Source organism: Podarcis cretensis (assembly GCF_951804945.1).
Source record: "Podarcis cretensis genome assembly, chromosome: 5".
NCBI classification, from domain to species: domain Eukaryota; kingdom Metazoa; phylum Chordata; class Lepidosauria; order Squamata; family Lacertidae; genus Podarcis; species Podarcis cretensis.
The window spans coordinates 45826591-45847326 of NC_137174.1; the positions used below are offsets into that span (position 1 = coordinate 45826591).

Genomic DNA, 20736 nt, shown 5'->3' on the forward strand with positions numbered 1-20736 from the left:
CAATCGTAATATCTTGCCCGAGGTTAGAAAAACTACTTTGTCTCTCTGAAACCTCTACCTATCCACCTGAATTGTACAGTATATGGTTTATGAATAAAGTCATAAAAATACACAAGTTTAGCACTTCCATGTTTAGCACTTCATGGAAATTTTGTCACCGTGGGTCCTGTTGCTTAGAAATCTAGCTGACTACACTCCTTCAGACACAAAGGACTAAGGCCCTTAGATTGAACTTTGCAACATCCTTATTCTTTTTATAGTACTGTTGCAATACTTCTCAGTATTGTGGCTGCAGAACCAACCACTTCCTTCAATGCAAATCAGTTAAGAAAACCTCTTGCTACTCTGATTCTTGACAAATGAGTTCATTCAGTGAGGTTGAATGCAATGCTTTTGAAAGAAAAAGAAGTCCCATAAAGAATAGCTATTGGACCCTAAGGAAAATCACAATTAAAAATAAAGATAGTTGTGATGATTCCAAAAATATGCTGGCTTTTGTTGTTGTTGTTGTTGTTGTTGAGTCGTTTAGTCGTGTCCGACTCTTCGTGACCCCATGGACCAGAGCACGCCAGGCACTCCTGTCTTCCACTGCCTCCCGCAGTTTGGTCAGACTCATGTTTGTAGCTTCGAGAACACTGTCCAACCATCTCGTTAGCAGCCTACATATCAAGATATTAGGTGAGTATATATAGTGATGGCTTGCTAAGGAAGATAAAACCAAAATCTTTTTTCTTTGTGACATCATAATAGCTGATTTTACTCTCTTTTTTCAAATCATGTTCAGACCCTCATGGACTGCTGATGTTAATGAGTGCCTATGTACCCATGCATATGTACCATAGTCTTATAAATCAAGGTAAATTAACAGTAGTTATATATGCAGGGCTACGGATCTTTTAAAAAAACTTCAATATATGTGTTTTCATGGTATTCAATCTCTAAAAGGAGCCTCAGATTTCTTCCTGTCTCAACCAATGACAAGCTCCATGAAATACCTGCAAGAACATTTTAAGACAACATAGGGGGAGAGCTGGATGACCAGCACACTTCCTGTATCTTGAATAGCAGAGATGAGCATATGTCAGAGAGGGCAACTTTTTAATGTAGGGGTAGAGAAAAACATCAACTGCTAAAACTGTAACAGAAAACAAACCTCTGTCATTACATAAGCCAATTTTCTGGATTCTTCTTAAAGTTCTGGTGACTTTCTGTCCTTTAAAAGATATGCTGACATTGGACAAGTAAGAAAAGGCAAGACAATGCACATCACACATCTGGTGGACAAAAAAGGAAGGAGTCACATGAGACAGTCTGCAGGCAAAGAAGAGCCTCAGCCTCCATCTTGATTTGTATCAGACTTGCCTTGCCAAACACAAGGCAGTCACAAAGAAACACACTGAACTATTGTGTGTGTCTGAGAGGGGGCAGGCAGGATGGAAAGGAATACGCCTCCTTTGCCCTGTGAAGCCAGACCTCCATTTCCCTACTTCCACTTATTCCAATTTCCCTCTTTGCATCGCTCATGGGGGCTGCAGAGGAACTGGACCTGGTTGACCATTTGCCAAGTTCAGATGAGAAGGAAAGCTGACTTTGGTCTGAGGGTAATTTGAAAGCACATCCTGTGGTTGCCTAGCAACTACAGCTCTGATTTCCCCGTCCCCCTCCTCCTCCCTTGGATGACCAAATGTCTAGCTTGGCTGAATAGAAGCAGGAGAGGCTGGCTGCTTAATATCTGGAATAAATATCCCATCCGTCTATTAGGCAGGGTATCCCTGCATTCAAAGTTCTGTTCAGCAATTGCCATTTCTCATGCAAGGTTGAGGAATTGCAGAAATTGGATCTATACCAGGCTGCCTGATTCAGCAAGAAATTAGCCACTGTGCAGGAGCCCTTCAATTCTCCTTTGTTCTTTCAGCCACTAAGTTTGGATTAGCACATGAAGCTGCATTATACTGAGTCAGGTCAATGGCCCATCTTCCCTAGGATTTTCTATTCTGAGCAGGAATGGCTTGCAGGGGTCTTGGAGAGAGTGGGCTTTCCCAGCCACCATACATGGGAGATGCCAGAGATTGAGCCTGGAGCCTTCTGCATGTTGAGCTAAGGCTCCCTCCACCACCTCAAGAATAGGAAACTGCCTCATAACTTATTGGATCAGGCAACTGGTCCATCAAACTTGGTATTGTCCATATTCAGGGCCATCTGCATATATTTCAAGCATTATCATACCACTTTAAAGAGTCCTGCCCCAAGCAATCCTGGAAAGTATAGGTGTTAACGGTGTTGAGGAGACCCCTATTCCCCTCATATAACTATAATGTTCAGAATGTTTTAACTATCAATCCCTCTTCCCAGGGAACTGTGGGAATTGTGGCTATGTTGTGGGTATAGGGGTCCCCTAACAACTCTAAACACCCATGGCAAAGTAGACTTCTCAGGGTTCTTTGGGGAGAGCCCTGGTTCTGCAAAGTGGTGTGACACTGCTGTAAATATATAGTGCAGATGCGGCCTGCCTAGTAGGAGCTCTCCAGGGTTTCAGGCAGGAATCTTTCCCAATCCTATCTGGAGGTGCCAGGGATTAACTGGTTGTTTAATTTTTTGAATGTCTCTAATGGCCCAAATTATATTGTTAGCAGAGCAGCAGGGCCCAGTCACACCCTCCTCCAAAATCCTGCTGCGACTCTCCAAACTAACCATCTCTCCCTCCCTTCCACCCACTTAGCTGGTTCCCACTCCCTCGAGCAGAAAAGACAGAAGGCAGGAAAAAAAGAAGACTCCTTCCTCACTCCCTTCCATCTCCAGGACCTCTGCAATACCTGTAGGCCTAGAGAATGTAGTTGTCCCAGGGCAACCAATAACCCTCAGGTGTCAGTAGGCCTGAGAAATTGTCATTCTCAGGGCTGGTGTTGTTGCTGATGCAGCTGTGCTCCAGATGGCAGGGATCAAGAGGGCATTACAGTCACCAAGGTTTATCTTCTGAAGCAAGGTGGTATGGTTGATGAACATCTCTAGTCTATACCCAGGGCCTCTCACAGTCTAAATGAGAGCCAGGCCCCTCTCATACATAGCATATACAAATAAGCCAATGCTACTGTTTTCAGCCTATTGATAGAAAAACAGCAGCACTCCTGTCCATGCAACAACAAAGTATTAGGAATTTATGGTTTAATCCATTCTCCCACAATCGCCCTGGCAAAACCCCCAACACCCCTAAATTATTTCTCAATCCCATTTTGCAGTTCTCTGAGAAAAAGTTTAACAAGAGCCTGCTTTCCCATGTTTCTATTAATATTCTAAAGAAACACGATTCATGACAACGAGGAATGATATCTAGAAATGACTACATGATTGAAAAGATGTGTCAAAAATTAATAGGTATTCAATAAATGCATCCTTGAAATAGTATTCAGGGAACTGTTGCAAAATGAAACTATTTAATCAAAGCTGCTCTTGGGTGGCTATGCTGTTTGGAAGGGCAGGGTGGCATATAATGGGGGCATTTTTTTGTATGCGTCCACCATCTTTTGCATACAAAATGGGAGAATCATAGGAGCATATAGGAGAGGGAAACTGAATCTTCCCTTTGCTGTGCCTTCACTTTCCACAAATTGTTGCTTCAAGCACTTTTCTCTCTACCTGGTTTGGATACAGGAAGTGAGCTGGGAGCAGAGAAAAGGCTTGTTTCTATGTGTGAGGTTAGGTTGTTGGGTCAGATTAGCTATATTGATTTGTTTGCTGTTGGAGTGAGGGGTAGGTCATTGTCCTGTTGTGCTGTGTATGTAATAAATGGGAACCATACTGGGGTGAAGCACTGGCAGAGGAAGAGGCGTGCGGGGGGAGCGGACCACCCCCGACAGCATGATCCCGGCAGGGTGCCATTGCGGCTGCCCCCCCGCCAGCGCTGGGTGCCATGCCCCAGCAGGTGATGCGCCACACCCCCAGGATGTGCACCATGCCCCTGTGATCAGCGTGCCCAGCCCTACTCCCTCCTGCTCTCCGCCCCCAGAGTGAAGGCATCTCCTTTGCCTGTCCCCATGCTAATTTAATTTAAGTTTGTTGGTTAACTTCTCTAGGAGGGTGGTTTACCATACATTTTGGTAGCAGTGGTCTATGTTCACTCCTGATAGGTCCTTCCAGTGTCTAGTTACAATAGTGTGTGTGTGTGTGTGTGTGTGTGTGTGTGTTTTCCTGGAAGATATTTAATAGGAGCTCAGCAGATAGTTGAGCCTTATTTCAACATCCTCCACTTCACCCTAAGGGCAGTGACCTGATTTAGTGGGTTCAGGACAGGTTGCAATGCACACACAGAACTCTCCCCACTCGCTGCCCTTCAGTATTTGCCTACCAAGGCAGCTGCCTCACTCGCCTCATGGTAGGGTTGGTCCTGTGTACAGCTCATGGGTGTGACTGGGCTTATGAAGTGGCTTATGAAAGGAAGATTGGCATCGAACCTGAGAAATGGAATGTACATTTTGCCCAGATTTAGTTTAGAGGACTTTTGATTATTGGGATTAAATCTCCAGATCCCTCATAGAAATAAATGGAAGAGTGTTCCAGCAGCAGTCAAGCCACGGAAAAAAGAGGCAGAAAAAATACAGGACAAAAATTGTCGCAATACAAAGTAATATATAGAATGCACCACATAGCTATGACTTGAACAAGTGTGGGCAGAAGGGGTTAAGGAAAGACAGGCAAGTAGCAAGGAGGTGGGTTGGCAGATAAGCTGTGCGATTCAAGGACAACTCATAATACATCTGTGATCAAATTTTAAAGGCAGCATTTTGTATTCAGGAGATGGGGAAGAATAATAAATGAATTAGGAAGGACAAATTATGCTGGGTACTGAAGTGCACACAAAATGGCCCAATGACCTACAATTCCTTACCTGGGGCACAAGATTAAGTACATTCACATATATTACATGGAAATGAAAAGGCTGCACAAATGAGTGGAACACATTATTCCAAAAAATGTTTTTTTAAAAGCTGCATGTCTCAAATTTTGTATTGCTTTTAAAAAGTAAGTGTGTGTGTGTGTGTGTGTGTGTGAGAGAGAGAGAGAGAGAGAGAGAGTGCCATGTGTATCCTTCCAGCTGTATTACTGACATAAGTGTTGGGTGTTGCTGTGGTATATTTCCTCCCCAGAGCTGAATGTTGTTGTATCAATCCCATGTGGAGTGACATCAAAGCTTGGGCAGCCCTTACAGAGAAGTAGAGATGGGGAAGGCATTAAATTTGGTTTGCTTTTTAATGACAAACCACCTAATTTGTACTTCTCAAACCTTTTATTTCTCATGGAGAATAAAACAACACCCAAATGGGAATGATATGAACAGATGAAAACAGAGAAGGAAAGGGTTAAATATCATCCCTCCTCCCTCCCAACCTGAAGCCAACTGCAGCTGCTTTACATGATTAAATGAAAGCCCTCTGTAAACATGGAACTACATGCCCTTACTCCACAAACATAACAAGGAGGGTAGGGCAAGTAGTTGGCTGGTGTGATTCCTACTTGCCCTACCCTGTTTTTGTTGCCTGGGGGGCAGAGCAGGTAGGGGAGGTGGAAAGAAAGTGTGCAATAAAAGTGTTTATGCTTTATGTGCAAGCAAAAGAAACTGTCTATGATGTTTTACTAAATTTCATTCATGCACAGTGCAAAAGATAGGTAGTGATACACAGCTCCCGATCACCGATGGGTGGAAATCACAGGGAAGCACAATTCAGCAAAATATCAGGAGAAACTTCCTAACTGCAAGAGCTGTTTGAATAGAGCAGAGTAAAGAAGTGGGGGGCCCTCCTTTGCTGGAGGCGTTTAAGCAAATGCTGTATCTCCATCTCTCAAGGATGTTGTAGCTGCACCCTGCACTGCTGATCTTGCCCTGAGCATGTGACTGGAATAGATGGTCTCCAAGTTCTGTGTTTCTGTGATGGACTTAGCAAGGCAGACAAACCCGTTTCATTCTGTTAAATCCCTTGCAAGTTTTCCCGTTGGAAGTGCAGGAAAACACCTGTTTAGGAAACCATTCAAAGCCACTGCGAACAGCCTTTTGAAAAAGCAAGGGCTGTGCTGTTGAACATGCAGCATTTACCAAAAGTCACTCCACCCTCACACGTGTGCTGCTGGAAAACTGGCAGCGTAATTCCCCCCCCCCCCCAGACTGTTTTTGAGATTGCCATGCTCGCTTGGCCAAAGGAATGTTGCTGCATGTAAAGGGTTCAGCAGACAGACAAACAAAACCCACTGCTTTATTCAGACTGCTTCTCTCTGATTAACAGCAACAAAATATAAAATGTTTTTGGCTGAACCATCTGTAGGACTTGTTCATACTAGAAACCACCTTGGGGCAAGGAGGGGTCAAGAATCTGAGCTGGTTTCCTCTGCCTTTGTAACACCATCCTGTTCCCAAAGCTTCAGCAAGAGACTGCAGCACCCTTCCTCCTTCCAGGCTTTTGGAGAAAATGTCTCTCAATGTACATGTGGCTGGCCAGGGTCCACATCTAGGTGCTTCAAGAAAAGAGCATCAGCATCAGACAGGCTAGGCTTCTTCTTCACTGGTCCTGTAAGTACCATTTCTGGACAGTGGTGGAAGAATAGATCCTTAGGCTTTCATATGCTTCCTCTTTTATTTTTTAACAGACAGTCTTGATGTTCTCATAATTGTCCTTGGCCATCCCTATTCTTACTTTGGTTGCGGAGTTTGGAGGTGCCTTTAAAAGAAATGGCTATTTCCCCCCCAGATCTTAGCCACCTCTCCCGGATCTACAAAAGTAAAATCTAGGTTGATGCCCAGACAAATGAGTTCTCCATTACCACACTGCTTCAGGTAGTTGTGGAAGACCTGGCTTTTTAAAAAAAGGCTGTTGTAATAATAATAATAATAATAATAATAATAATAATAATAATAATAATTTATTATTTATACCCCGCCCATCTGGCTGGGTTTCCCCAGCTACTCTGGGTGGCTTCCAACAAAATATTAAAATACAATAGTCCTTCAGATATTAAAAGCTTCCCTAAACAGGGCTGCCTTCAGATGTCTTCTAAAAGTCTGGTAGTTGTTTTTTCCTTTGACATCTGGTGGGAGGGTGTTCCACAGGGAGGGCACTACTACTGAGAAGGCCCTCTGCCTGGTTCCCTGTAGCTTCGCTTCTCGCAGTGAGGGAACTGTTGGTTTATTATGCAATTTTTGTTGGCTCAGGGCCAACTTTGCTTCTCATGTAGGGTATTATGAACTTATTAATCTGAATGCATATTGGGGTGGGGGTTTTTGTGTGGAAGCAATTCACTTTAGCAGAGCTCTTCTTTAGCTTGCCGGCAGATGGGTTGCTTTTGCTTAGCAGGAGGGGCGAGCATGTCAACATGATGCAAATGCACCGGCAGAAGCACTCAGTCGGTTCCACCAATGTGTTTGCACCATGCAGACCTCTTCGCTTCTCCTCCTCTTTCCAGTAAGCAATAAATATCCAACGACTGGGATGCTAGTGTAGTGGGTCTGCCCCAACCCACAAACCACTTCTAGTTTTTGTTTTTAAGGAATTTTATTCATTTTAGTCTATCTAGTCACCTTGATTTGTGGGACAAAAAAAGCTTCAAAATAATAAATGAATAAGCAAAAAAAGGCCAGAGGAAGACAATAGAATGAAATAGAGTCTTTCTCCTTTTTTTCTAGCACTGAGCAAGAGTCCTGCAAGTAAACATCCTGAACATTCTGTGGTGCGATGGGCCAGTGTGTCTGGCTGTTAACAAGAAGGTTGGTGGTTCAAACCCACCTAGGGACAGCTGTGGGTAGAATTCCTGCATTGCAGGGGTTGGACTTGGGTTCCCTTCCAACACTACAATTCTATGATTCTATGTCTGAATGGAGGTCTCTGGCTATTACAAAACATTCCATCTATTAGTCAGGAAATCCTTCACAACCATTGCTTCTGGTTCTTGGACTAATGCTACATCTAGGGACAATGTAATAATCATACATTGCATAGCAACTACTCCTTCTGCTGGTGCCCAGAGTGATCCTAACTGACACAAAGCAGCTGAGCAAGAGTTTGGCTCATTACATTCATCCAATGGAATTAGACATCTGCTTCAGGAGGGCTGCTGATATGTCATATTGCCACCACTGAACATCTGGAATGGGTTTTCTTGAACCTTGAGGAATGCAGCTTTGCCCTGGCAGGCATCTGGCTGGCCATAGTTGCAGGAAGAGTACTGTACCAACCAGATGGAGCTCAAGCAATGCATTTCTCAGTCTTACCATCCTGAATATGCAACCACAAAATTTCTATCTGCCTGTGTTGATTTGGTGCCAATTGTAGCTCCGTATAGTAACTATCGATATTCCTTCAGATGGTCATTCTCAATTTTTTGGGGATATTTCTTAAGAAGTAAGTAAGGGTGCTTCCAGAAATCTCACAAGTGGGTTTTTGGCAACAAGATGAATGTATCACAACAAATGAATGCCATTTGGTTGTAATGAAACCCACTGTTAGCTTCACAGGAGAAAACATATCGTTTCCTTTTATGTTTCCACCTGCAGAAATAACAGAGAGCACCTGTGTTGTATACGTGTTGCTAGAGAGAACTGGGTTCAGACATGATCTTTGGCCAGTCATGTTCTCTCAGCTTAACCTATATCACAGCATTTTGAAAGGTTAAAATGGAGGCGGGAAGAGCCAGTACATTAAGCTCTGTATTAAGCAGTCAGTTATGATAATGTGATGAATCTTAAACAGATAATTTTTCCTTGATTGACTGACAATTCTATGGTCCTGGATCACGGCCACTGCCGGTATAAGTCTATGCACTTAAGTCTGTAATGATGCCATCAGCACATAATAATTAGAATCACTTAAATCGGATTTAAAACAGAGATTAAAAAAAGAAAAGAATGGGCTTTTCTATTAATGAAGTTATTAAGGCTCCTATCTCTCCACTTGCACATTAAAATGTTGTTTTTAATAGTATTTTATGCCATTGAAAAAGGAGTGTGCAGTGTTCCTTAATATAAGCGGAGCCCTTAAATCTCTACAGCATTTATGCCATCTTTATCGCTTTGAAGCTTTCTGGATCGATTCCCACTGACTCTATAATTCTAAAACACTGATAAAATTCTAATAATTAATTAAAGGTCTCTTGAAAATAATGTTCCCTGTCTATAGTGATGTGATGAGATTATGTCAAGTATGTCTTATTTTACTCTGGGAACTTTATTGCCTGCAAGAGACAGACAAATTGAAGTGAATTCATGGAGCAGCAATAAAAATGATTTAGGGTCTGAGGACAGTGGTTTATGAGAAAAGATTAGAAAGGGCTAAATATGTATAACTTCTCTCAGTGAGGGCTATGAAAGAAATGATGCTGATCAACAAGTTGTTGAAGGATGTAAACATTATGTCAAAGGAATTATTTAAGCTGCAGGTCTATAGCCCTTTACCTGGGAACAATGGGACTGACTTCTGAGTAGTCATGTATAGAGTTGCGGTTTTAGTGTCATTGGTATGAATAAGGAATAAAAAGATAAAACTAAGCACCATATCATGGAAAGTGAAAGCCCTTTAAAAACAAGTGATGGATTTCATATTGGATTTTCCTTGTTGCATTTTGCCTCAGCCTTTGTTTAGAACAAACTTGCACAGAGTTTGGATTGAATATCTCGGCTCCAGGATTCAGTCCAGAATTTACAAGCCTACAAATGTGATTCCCAAGGGCAATTTTGTAAGGGAAAAATCTGGTTTTTAAGATTTAAAACATTTCCACTGAAAGAAGGCTAGTAACCTGTCTGGAGTTTGCTTATTACATTTCTCCCTGAGTGAGGCATACGTAGTGGGCATAATTTGCCTCAGTGCTATGTAACTGTACTGAGAGAAGGAAAGATAGACAGGAATTCCCTTTCTTTCAATTTTTGTAGCACCAAAACGTACGTAGGTCTTGGACTGTTTCCAATATATTAACAATTTTCATTCAAGGCAAGTTATTTCCTTGGTACATCATAGCATTTGAAAGGCTCTTAGGCTCCATTTTGGCTTGTAAATGAGACATGGGTAGGCTGAGGCACCTGTGGGATTCTCACTTTGCTCATTTCTGCTCCACAAATAAATCTGAGATATGAATCCTTTGGTTGTTATTTTCTTTTCAGAAGAAAAACAATCTCTCTCTGTCCCTTTCTCGCTGTCTCTCGGTCTCTCTTGTGCTAGATTTTTTAGCCATCATTCAGCATGATGAAAATTTGGTTTAAAGGTGGGATATTCTCCTTTTCTGAAGCATATTAGTATGCTTGTGTCTGTGGACAAACAACCTAATGAGAGTTGTTCGAAATACAGATCGAAATAGTTGGATCTACATATATATATATTTTTATTATGCTAATCACTTATCCCTTGGCAACTTAATTCACATAAGATAATTAATCTGAAATGTGTAATTTTGAAAACACCCTCCGGTAGCCTAATCATACAGAGCAGGCTTCATCAGCCAGATGCCTTCCAGATGTTTTGGACTACAACTGCCATTGGCCCCAGTCAGCAGTGACTGGGACTGATAAGAGTTGGCGTCTGACTTCAAAATATATGATGGGCACCAGGTTGGTGAAGGCTGATATTGAGTTACAGGTTGCAAGAAAGTGAATGGCATGTGCTGCAGCAGCTGCTAGTAAACTTGGCTCTAATCACTTAATGTCACCACTGGCTGATGCAGATGTGTGTTGGTCTCAGATCAGTCTGATAGCAAGTATCCTCTGCTATCTTTCCCCTACTCTGAGGTGGAGGTGCCTCTCTAAAGTGCCCTTGCATGGCATCACTGTGGTCCATTTGGACAAGGAGCCACTTTCAGATGCTTGATGCTAGTCTGAGTACCGTTCAATGCTGCACTGAGTGTTATAGTATTGTGTTGGCAAGTCATACATATTTTTATATTGGTCCACTATTGTCAGGATTATATTATTGCAATGCTTTGTCAGTCCCACAGTTCCTAGCACCAACAAATTGGACACAGACTGCTATGCAAAGCCACAATCAGGGCCAAGTTATTGTGATGCTAAACATATTTGTTGATGTGGATTTTTGTTTATTCAGTTGCTAATAGCAGAAAAGTGTGTGTTTGTGTATCAGGAATGTGACCTGCTGAGAGAGGATGTTCAACTCTCTTTCCCTGCCATTGTTCTGTTAAAGATGCCTCCATGATTGTTACTAGCAATTAAAAAACAAAAGTTGCTACTCAAATGGAAAGTTTAGTGGCATGCCTAGTTTATTTATTTATATTTATTTCATAGAAATTTTATGCCACTTGTTTGTACAAAAACCTCAAAGTGGTTTACAAAAAAAGGTAAAATTGTCAATTTAAAAAATGACAATAATTTAAGGCCAAGGCATGCAGAAAATCATCAGCTGCCTCCATGGTAATTCAGTCACAAATCTGTAATAAGTAGAATGTGGTGTTTTGGGTTTCTTTCAGGATTTAATGCAACATCTATCAAGGTTCATGACCTTTGCATGCATGTGTGCATGAACATGTAGATGTGCATTCTTTGCTCTCAAGAAGCAGGCACAGAACAGGTTGCTACATATTGTAGAAGTTTCTTTGAGCACAAAAAATGATAAGTATAGTAAGTATAAGGAGAAAATACAATAAAGCAATGCTTAATTTAGCAATCATTGGCATTTAGCAATCAATTCAAACTATGGCTCAACTTTAGTCACTTGCGTTACAGAAAAGGCTGATTCATGAGACTTTACTCCTTGGAACATCTTAACAGATTATGAAACTTTTTTCAATTGCTGTACAGCAGCAGAGACATATTGCAAACTGATTATTGTTTTGCCCCTTTTAAGAAGGATTTCATTAGTTTGGCCTTAAGAATCTATGGTAGTGCAAGGATTCTATGGAGTTCCCTGGCTCCTGTTAATTAGTTTAAATGTTAAAAGCATACTTATTCACTGAAATATTCTCCCATTGGTATCTCTGTCTATTCACGCCTCTCCTTTTCTTATCACTTGTTTCAAACTGTAAGTCTGAGAAAAAATTCTTAAATTTTGTTTCATTTTCCAGTACCTTGTTAATCTATGAACTTCAGAAATAACAAATAGTAATTAACATTATTACTCACATATTCGCTGTGAGTCCTGGGAGACCTATTCCCTGCCTTGCTGGCCTTTTCCCACCTGGCTGTGGGCGGTGGGACCCTGACCAACTCCAGCTACAAAAGCTGAGGCTACTTGGGCTGAGGTATTGTTTAGGGTTTCTTTGTATATTGATTTTTAGATCATAGAAATAGAAAGATTTATGTGGAAATTGATTATGGTTGTGTTTTATTTATTGTTTAAGACTACTTTTGTTATGCTTGCTATTATGTAAATTGTCTCATGTTGTGAGCCACCTTGAGCGTGCTTTGATATATGGAAAGGCAGCATACTGTACATACAAATGAAATGTTGATGGTCATGCTAATAATTGGTACACTGCTGATACCAGTGTGTACACTGGGTGTTTTAGATGAGAGTTGCAAAAGGTAGCTCCTCTCTTAAGTAGATTTCTTACTAGTAAGTAATTTAAATTAAAGAGTCATTAGCTGCATTGGGATTATTGTATCCTGGTTTAATAAACTGAGGTATGGATGATACTTTTGCCCATGTGCACAACCCTTAAACTTCTCCCTTTCATTCAAGCTGGCAAACAAACCAGGGGCGAATCCACAGTGGTCGGTTATAACGTTAAAAATGCATTATAAAAATGTGACATCAGAGGCACCTCAGAGCAGTGATTCGTTGGCAATGGGAAATTGCTTTGAGAGCTATATAACTTTTTTTTAAATAGCCTTTAATAGCCTTTTTACAAATCAGTGTAGATCCAGCCCAGGAACCCTTTAATTAACTATAGCTTCCTATTTCACTGAAACTGATTAACGACTTTAGAGCATGCCAGTATAAACTAGCTGCAAACTGCTTTAAGATCCTAGTTCATTCTGAAGTTTTTAATTATTGCTTCTCCACTGGTTTGCCTGCTTACATGAAGGGAGGAGTAAAGGTGTTGTATGCATGGACAAAAGGATTATTAGGCAGAGAGATGATCATTCACTCTCCTGCTATGGTGTAGTGGTTAATATGTTGGATTAGGACTGGGAAACCAAGGTTCAACTCTTTACTCAGCCATGAAGCTCTCAGCCTAAACCACCTAACGGGGGTGTTGAGAGGAAAAAGTGTGTGTTTGTGTTTGGGGCAGGGGGAGGAAGGAAAATAATTGATGCTGCTTTGTGCTGTTTGGAGGAAGAAAGTAATATAGATAACAAAACAGAATTAAATACATGTTCCCAGGATTGGTACTAACAACCTTAAGTGGTATTACATATTCTGCTCCAATATGATTTAGGAAAAATAGACTTTATATCATTATTTTTTAAAAAATAAATAAATCAGAAAGTGTGTGCTAAAATATGTGTACATAAGTTGCTTTCTAAAGAATGATCATGTTCATGATTTATTCTGTGATGCACACTCTTCTTTTGAAGAGGCAACATATCTAATTCAAAGCAGGAACAGAAAAAAATGTAAGTTCTTCAAATTAAAGGTTTAATTAGTGTCGCAGTCAGGTGTTTTACTGAGAGACGAGAAACTCGGCTACACAGTTGAAAATAAACGTTTTAAATGTGTTGTGAAATGCAATATACAAATGTGAAACTAGATGGTGAAAGCGAGCTGTGCCAAATTCAATACATTTTTCAAAACTTTTTTTAAAAAAGCATTTTCACAGCTTTTTTTATATGTGTGTAGATTCCACCTAAGTACACTTAAAATCCACTGCGGTAAATGTGAATTTGATCCTACCATTTAAACCTTTTTTTAAACCATGAGAGTAGGTGGCAGCTACTTTTCAAACAAAGTTCGTCTGATCTTGATCCACCCAGAACTATACATAACCAGAGAAGGATGAAAGCTGAATTTGTGGGAGTTGCAGTTATTACAAACAATTTTTGTAAGCAAAACACTAACTTAAAATATTGAGTCTTAGATCAATGCTATAATAGGAAACAAAGCAGTGATATTATCAGTGTTGTACAGTGCACAGCATTTTATGAGATGGGATGAAAAAGTTCAGGTTTCAAATCCATACCCATCTCTGCAGCTCAGTGACTGACCTTGGGCAATCTCTCAGCCAACTCACTCTCAGTTCTTTGTGAGGATACAGAAATTTGGTGATGTGTTTTACATGCTATCAAGCAGTTCGTCCTGTTTGTGGTAGTAGCAAAACAACATTGAAGGGAAGAACCCACTTCTGCCACTAGTACCTGGTAATCTCCACCCCATGACTGAAACTCATTTTGCCCTGCATCCTGGAAAAAGGTTTTTGAAGTGTTTCTGCAAATTCACGACCAGCAAAGGGGATGGTGATTTTGGGAGGGGCAAGAGGAAAGCAATGAGGAAGAGATGAGGGAATGGGCAGAATGAAGCTATGGGGAAGAAGATTTCCAGGTTTGCGCACAGCAGCAAGGACCTGGATGGAATAGTAGGATGAATGCTGTGAAAAACAGAACGACTAGTGTCTGAGCAGAAAGAGTTATTGCGAGAAATGATGAGAGAATCGGGAGCACTTCAATCATTCATTCTGCTCTGCTTCCATAGCTGCCTCCCATACAGTTCCGCTGTATTCTTTTACAGTCACTTCCTGGGATCTGTGAATGATTATAGGGTTTATTTCCACATTGGCATTGCTGCCTCATTCATTTCTTTCAGCGGCATTCCATGGCACTAATTCCATCATGTATCAAATTCGTATTGGACATTTGTAAAGCATCAGCTTCTTTCCTCTAAACCTGCAGAGAGAGAGGAATGGAAATGTGTGCAAATGAAATATATAAGGAAAGTAGGGGGTGATGGTGGTTAGGAAAGGAAGCTGAAAGTGCCTACTGGACCTGTGCTCAGCCCAGCCTGCAGAGAAACAGGGTTGGAGCTGAAAAACCAATGCAAAGTGTAGATATATGGAGCCAGGGCAATATGTGAGATGGTTGAGTACTTTTATCAATCACTTGATATGCAAATTTAGGCAGGAGTCCTCACATTGTCTGTGAGGAAAATGGTAAGAGTTTTAAACTCTTTGCTGCAGCAATGGGTTTTAAAAAAGAAAATATGCTAGAATTTGTGAAATGCCTTTTTATGCATACCATTGCAGAAATAGTTATAATGGAGCTGGGCCGCACAATTCCCCTTGTTCTCGCCTCCTATGTAGAGCGAACTAATTTTAGTCAGACTTGTGAACTGCATAAAGAGAAGCCTTAGGAGCCTTCAATGGAGCCAGCTGTTTCCATCAAGATTTCTGGGATGCTTTGAAAGTCTGCATCCCTACCCACTCTATCCTATGGCTATCGAGAAGTAGATTTATCTCTATATCTCAGTGCTGCATTATATCCATTACAGCCCTCTTTAGGCATCTTTCAGAAGTGTGTTAAAGCATAATGGGGATGTGTGTGTGTGTGTGTGCCAGCCCCATCCCAGCATTCTGGTCCCATCCATTTCATCCCTGAACTTTCTGCATTGCAGAAAAAAATCTGAAGGGATCTTCTACCTGGATTCAAGTGAGTGTGCTTAGGATCCTTCTAGTGATCAGGAACTCTGCATTATCAGGGGTGATTCTAAGCATGTTTGGCTACCATACAAAGAATCACCGTTCAGACCTTCCTACCCAACATGCAAAGGAAGCAGCAGGAACAGAAACACTGTCCATGAGCTGCTATATGCAGCCTTGTACTCCAAGACTCTATATTTTCAAACGCTTATGAAGAACACATAAAGAAGGCTCAGGATTCCTTGAATTCAACAGAAAAGATATTTTGGCCTTTTCCTGAAACAAGATCCCATAGATTGGGAGTAAGCCTCATTGAACATAGTGGGACTTACGTTTGAGTGGACATGGTATAGGATAGAAATGAATCGAATAATAAAAATAATAATAAGAAGAAATTCTACTGCAAAATGAAATAGCACCTAGACATTCCATTGTGATGACAGTAACCTAGCTTTAAGGTCCCATTTGAAGCCCAAATAATATACTTATTAAACGACGAAGACACAAGTAGATCCCTTGCAGTCGCTAGATACCTGATTAATGTCTTATTTCAAAAGAGGAGAAATGGATCACTGTATGACTCTGACAGCTTAGCTAAACTTAAGAACCATCAATAAGTGCCAGAACTAAGACGCATATCTCCCAAAATCCGAGGGATTTGAATTTCGGTTTACATAGAGGGAGCTTATTGTGTATAGTGTTTACTTAATTGAAGTAAAATTGGTTTTATATGGGTGTTTTAACTTGGATTTTAACTGTTTAAATTGTATTGTTTATGGATAAATTTTGATGTATTGTTTTCGATATGGGCCAATGGCCGTAATAAATCAAACTAAAACTAAGGTCCCATTTGGAAATTAGCTTATACACCTGAGTTTCTAACATTGGTTCATTGGTGGTGGACATGCTTCCTTGAAAGAAGCTGCAGGGGAGTGTTGAGCAGGTATACTCTCAGCCGATGAGTGGCAAACAGTTGACAGGTGAGTTGCTGCTGTTTACTAGGAAAGAGAGGGAAGCAGTATCGATTGGGAGGATGTGAGTGCCCAGGGGTTCTTCAGCAACAGTATTGGAAAGGGTTTTCAGAAGGTTTACAATTTCAAAACTGGGCCAAGAATTTGGGTAAGGCCCAAAGTTCAAATGGTGAGACAGAAACATGGAGTGAATAGATGGCCAAATAAAAGCCTTGTGTTGTTTCACTTTCTAGGATCAGATGCTCTTCATAACAAGTACATCCACTTCTGTGTTTATACTCAGTCTTTCATGCTGTTACTGTGCTTTTCAAATTATAAAACGGAATTGATTTTCTTCAGAATGGAGACATCTTGTTTCTTATAAGGATTACATTTGCTTTGCTTTCAAACGGTAATCCCTGAAGCAGGAATTTAAAGCAATCCAAGAAACCACATTTTATGGTATATGCAGCTGGAAGTCACTGGAACAGAGACATATGCATTCATCAATAAGAAAGTGGTTTATAATCAAAAGATCCCATTGGACTGATGGCTCTGTAGCAAAGGACATGAGGTATACCTGTAAGACAGAAATACTTCCACCTAGTAGAAGATCTGAACTGGGCTTGAAGTGAAGGCCTATGCTGGGTGGGGATTTACACTCCTTGAAAAATTCAACATTTGGGAGTGTTGTAGGATGGCAAAGACCTTTAAAAAAACAAACCCTCCAAAACCCCCACTGCCATGCTTTTAACATGTGCTACCTGCTGTGGCAATGTATGTATTTTTAAATGGACCCATTTGTTTTATGCTCCTCTCTTGCAGCTGTTTTTAATGATTTAAGTGGTGTATTTGTTTTTATCTCATTACTTTTTAATGTGTTTTTGCATTTTTAATCTGGAAGCTGCCTTGGGCACTGAAAGGTGGGGTAGAAATTTAATACAATAAAATAAAAGGCAAGGGGTCCATTACGTGACAAACTGGTTGGAAGCCATTGCACTTGATCACCCATATTTTAAATAAACATTTTGCAGATTTCACTTTTCCTACCACTAGGGTAGAGAAACAAGGAAAAAATAGCAAAGGTTTCTGCTTGTTTGAATAGATATGACATGCAAAGGCAGCTTCAGGTGCTCTGAAAGTTATTTTCAAACTGCAAGTACAGAAGAGTAGCATCCAGAATGGTCTATGGATGCTCAATGAAGTTAGTCTGTAAGGCCATAGTTTGGCATGTTGCTTGGTCTTGATGAAGGAGATTTAGTTAGCACAGAGATGTCTATCTTTCTAACTAATTCCTATGCATGTTTCTATGGAAATAAGTCAAACTGGGGCTTATTTTATAGTTAACCTATTATTGCAGCCTTAGCCATTAGAAATAAATAAATGACATACAAGAAAGGGGCAGGAATTTTCAATTTCCTTTACACACAGTTAAAATTAGTAAACTAATGCTTTAATTAATACTGCTGAAAATAGTGGATGCAGTTTAGAGCAGTCATTGATGTGTGTCTTGGGCTATTTCATCTAAGATAAAGAGTTGGTTGTTACTGAATGACAAATGGCACCTAAAACAAAATACTAGAGTGTGAAATACCCTCTTTTCAGGATTCAAGCCACTAACCGCAGCCTCTCCCCAATGTTCTGTGGCCACTTAGCATACTGAGACCTTAATAAGATTTCAGTTACAGATAGGTAGCCGTGTTGGTCTGCCATAGTCAAAACAAAAAAAATCCTTCCAGTAGCACCTTAAAGACCAACTAAGTCAGTTCTTGGTATGAGCTTTCGTGTGCATGCACACTTCTTCTGAAGAAGTGTGCATGCACACGAAAGCTCATACCAAGAACTGATTTAGTTGGTCTTTAAGGTACTACTGGAATGAATTTTTTTGTTTTTAATAAGATTTGTTAGGGTCTCTCTGTTTGGGGCTTTTTTCTAAGGATATTTCACACTTCTGCAAACCTTGCTGTTCTCTCAGGCCTACTGATTCCTTTGTTTAGTATATGGATCTCAGCCAGTGTACCAGATGGAGCTGGTAGACAGCTGCCCTGGACACAGAGTTAACCTGCGCTTCCATGGACAGCTGTGAATCCAAAATGACTCCTAGGCTGTGCACCTGAAACTTCAGCAGCACATCCATTCAGAACCAGGGAGTCCCCCACACCTGCCCGTCTCCTAATCCCCAGAAACAGTACTTCTGTCTTGTTGGGATTCAACCTCAATCCTAGTCTTTTACATCTGTTCAGATGCAAATTCAGATAGAGGGTGACAGGGAAGAAGAAGAGGAGGAGGAGGAGGAGTTTGGATTTGATATCCCGCTTTGTCACTACCCGAAGGAGTCTCAAAGCGGCTAACATTCTCCTTTCCCTTCATCTCCCACAACAAACACTCTGTGAGGTGAGTGGGGCTGAGAAACTTTTTGTTTTTCAATATGGGGACAAAGTAACATTGAATCACTCAATTAATGAATCGTTAAAGAGGGCTAATCATCAAAAAACTCTGCTACTAAATCAACAGCTCTAACTGAAATGAGTGTAATTTGGAGAAAAGGCAATTCTCGGATGAACTTTCTTTTATTTGTTGAGTAAAGATAACATCTGAATGGATTTTCAGGTTTTGCTTCAAAATATGCACTCAGTTTTAAGTTTTCTCATGCCCTGGAAACTTGACAAAGCCGGGCATCTTCCAGAAGCAGTGTAAGACATTTCAGTTCAAACTTTTGGTGGTTCAGAATAGAGAGGCAGAGCCAGAGAATTCAGGAATTGCTGTATTACCATCCCAAGCCCATGGGATGGGGCTGGCCATACCTTTGGTTGAACTAAAACAAACAAACAAACAAAAAAGTGTTCCTTTTCCTGTTCTTTGCACTGCACAACCTAAGATACCTTGTACCCCATTGCATTTCCTGCACAACTGTCAAATGCACCGAACAAGCATTTCTGCACAAATAATTCGCCTGCACGCTGCATTTAGATCATTGCATATGACAGCAGCACACTTAGGTGATTTCTTTTGTTGCCTGGCCGTTCAGCAACATCTTATACATGTGATAGTGCAGGCATGGGTTGCATGCCAATTCCGACTTTTCAGTAAGGATCTTGTGACAGGTGAAGCAGCCTTCAGATCTGCTCTCCTCAGGCAAAGATAAGGAAACCTCTTTCAGGATTTTGACATTGCAATCGGTGAGTGGAAGTGCTTGAAAAGAAGAAGGGAGGCGGCGGCGGCGGCGGCAGCAGCTGCTTAGGTTACGCGCCGTGTATATCTCCTCGCACACACGCTGGAAAGAGGTATATGGCGCGGGGAACTCTGGATTGGCCCAGGCTCCCAGCATCAAATCTCCGTAGGGAGAAACGTGCCTTTGCTTTTCTTCCTCAGAGCCTGGTCTTCGGCGCCTCGAGTAAGGGTCCAAGCTAGCCTCTCGTCTCCTTCCCTTCGCGGCGGCGCTGTGGCGAGGGTGCCACCCTTGGGTTGGGCAGCTGCGGCTGCTGCTACTGCTGCCCCGAAGAGCGCCAAGGAACTTTAATCAAACTTCTTTATTTTTAGCCTCGCGGAGACTCACTCGCTCCCCGTCCTCTGGGGACTCGAGAGCGGCGGCCGCGGGCTCGGAAAGTATCAGCCCGCAGCTTTGGGCTGGGCTCTCTTGGCGCTTGGCTCGTGGCACTCGCCGCCGCCGCCGCCGGTAACCGCCTGAAACGCCTTCATTCTTTCAGCCCGGAACGAGCGCGAGGGAAGCAGCCCCAGCCGCCGCCGCTTTCCCTGTAACAGCAGGCAATTAGCTTCGCGCCCGTTCGCTGAGGGAAGGCGGCAGGTCCGAGGCACCACGTCTCTCTCCCTCCCTCCCTCCCTCCCTCGGGCTCCGGCTCTCGCCCCGCCCCTCCTTCCCCTCAGCCGCTGCCCGGCGTGTGGTGCAGAGCGCGGCTTCGCGAGCGAACAAGCGGCTGGAGGCGCGACAGCACCGCCGCCAGCCGGAGCCGGGAGGCTTAGGCAGCGCTGCCTGCGAAGCGGAGCGAACTCCTCGACCCTCCTCCTCCTCCTCCTCCTCCCCATCCCACCGTCCCCTCGTCAGGAAAGTGCGAGGAGAAGAAGAAAGGGGCGAACAAGAGCGAGGTAAGTGGAGGCGAGGCGGGGCGCGGGCGGCGAGAGATGCTGGCCGTGGAGGCTTGACGAGGCGACGCTGAGGGGAAAGAAGTTGAGGGGAAGGAGGCCGTGGCACGTGCCGGCCCCCCCCCTCGTTTGGGACCCG

The 20736-nt window shown here is 42.1% G+C and overlaps 1 protein-coding gene and 1 long non-coding RNA gene across 2 annotated transcripts in view; both read left to right on the forward strand.

Moving 5' to 3' along the window:
* LOC307216464 overlaps positions 1–16821 on the forward strand; it is a 214171-nt gene extending 197350 nt beyond the window's left edge. The window contains exon 6 of the long non-coding RNA XR_013839092.1: positions 16751–16821. This is a non-coding gene — a long non-coding RNA (uncharacterized lncRNA). The remainder of the gene's footprint in view (positions 1–16750) is intronic.
* A 3571-nt stretch (positions 16822–20392) lies between these two features.
* The window catches only part of CHST15 (carbohydrate sulfotransferase 15), a 73450-nt gene continuing 73106 nt past the window's right edge, over positions 20393–20736 (forward strand). The window contains exon 1 of the mRNA XM_079976722.1: positions 20393–20600. The gene's annotated coding sequence lies outside the window, so the exon portion shown is untranslated. The remainder of the gene's footprint in view (positions 20601–20736) is intronic.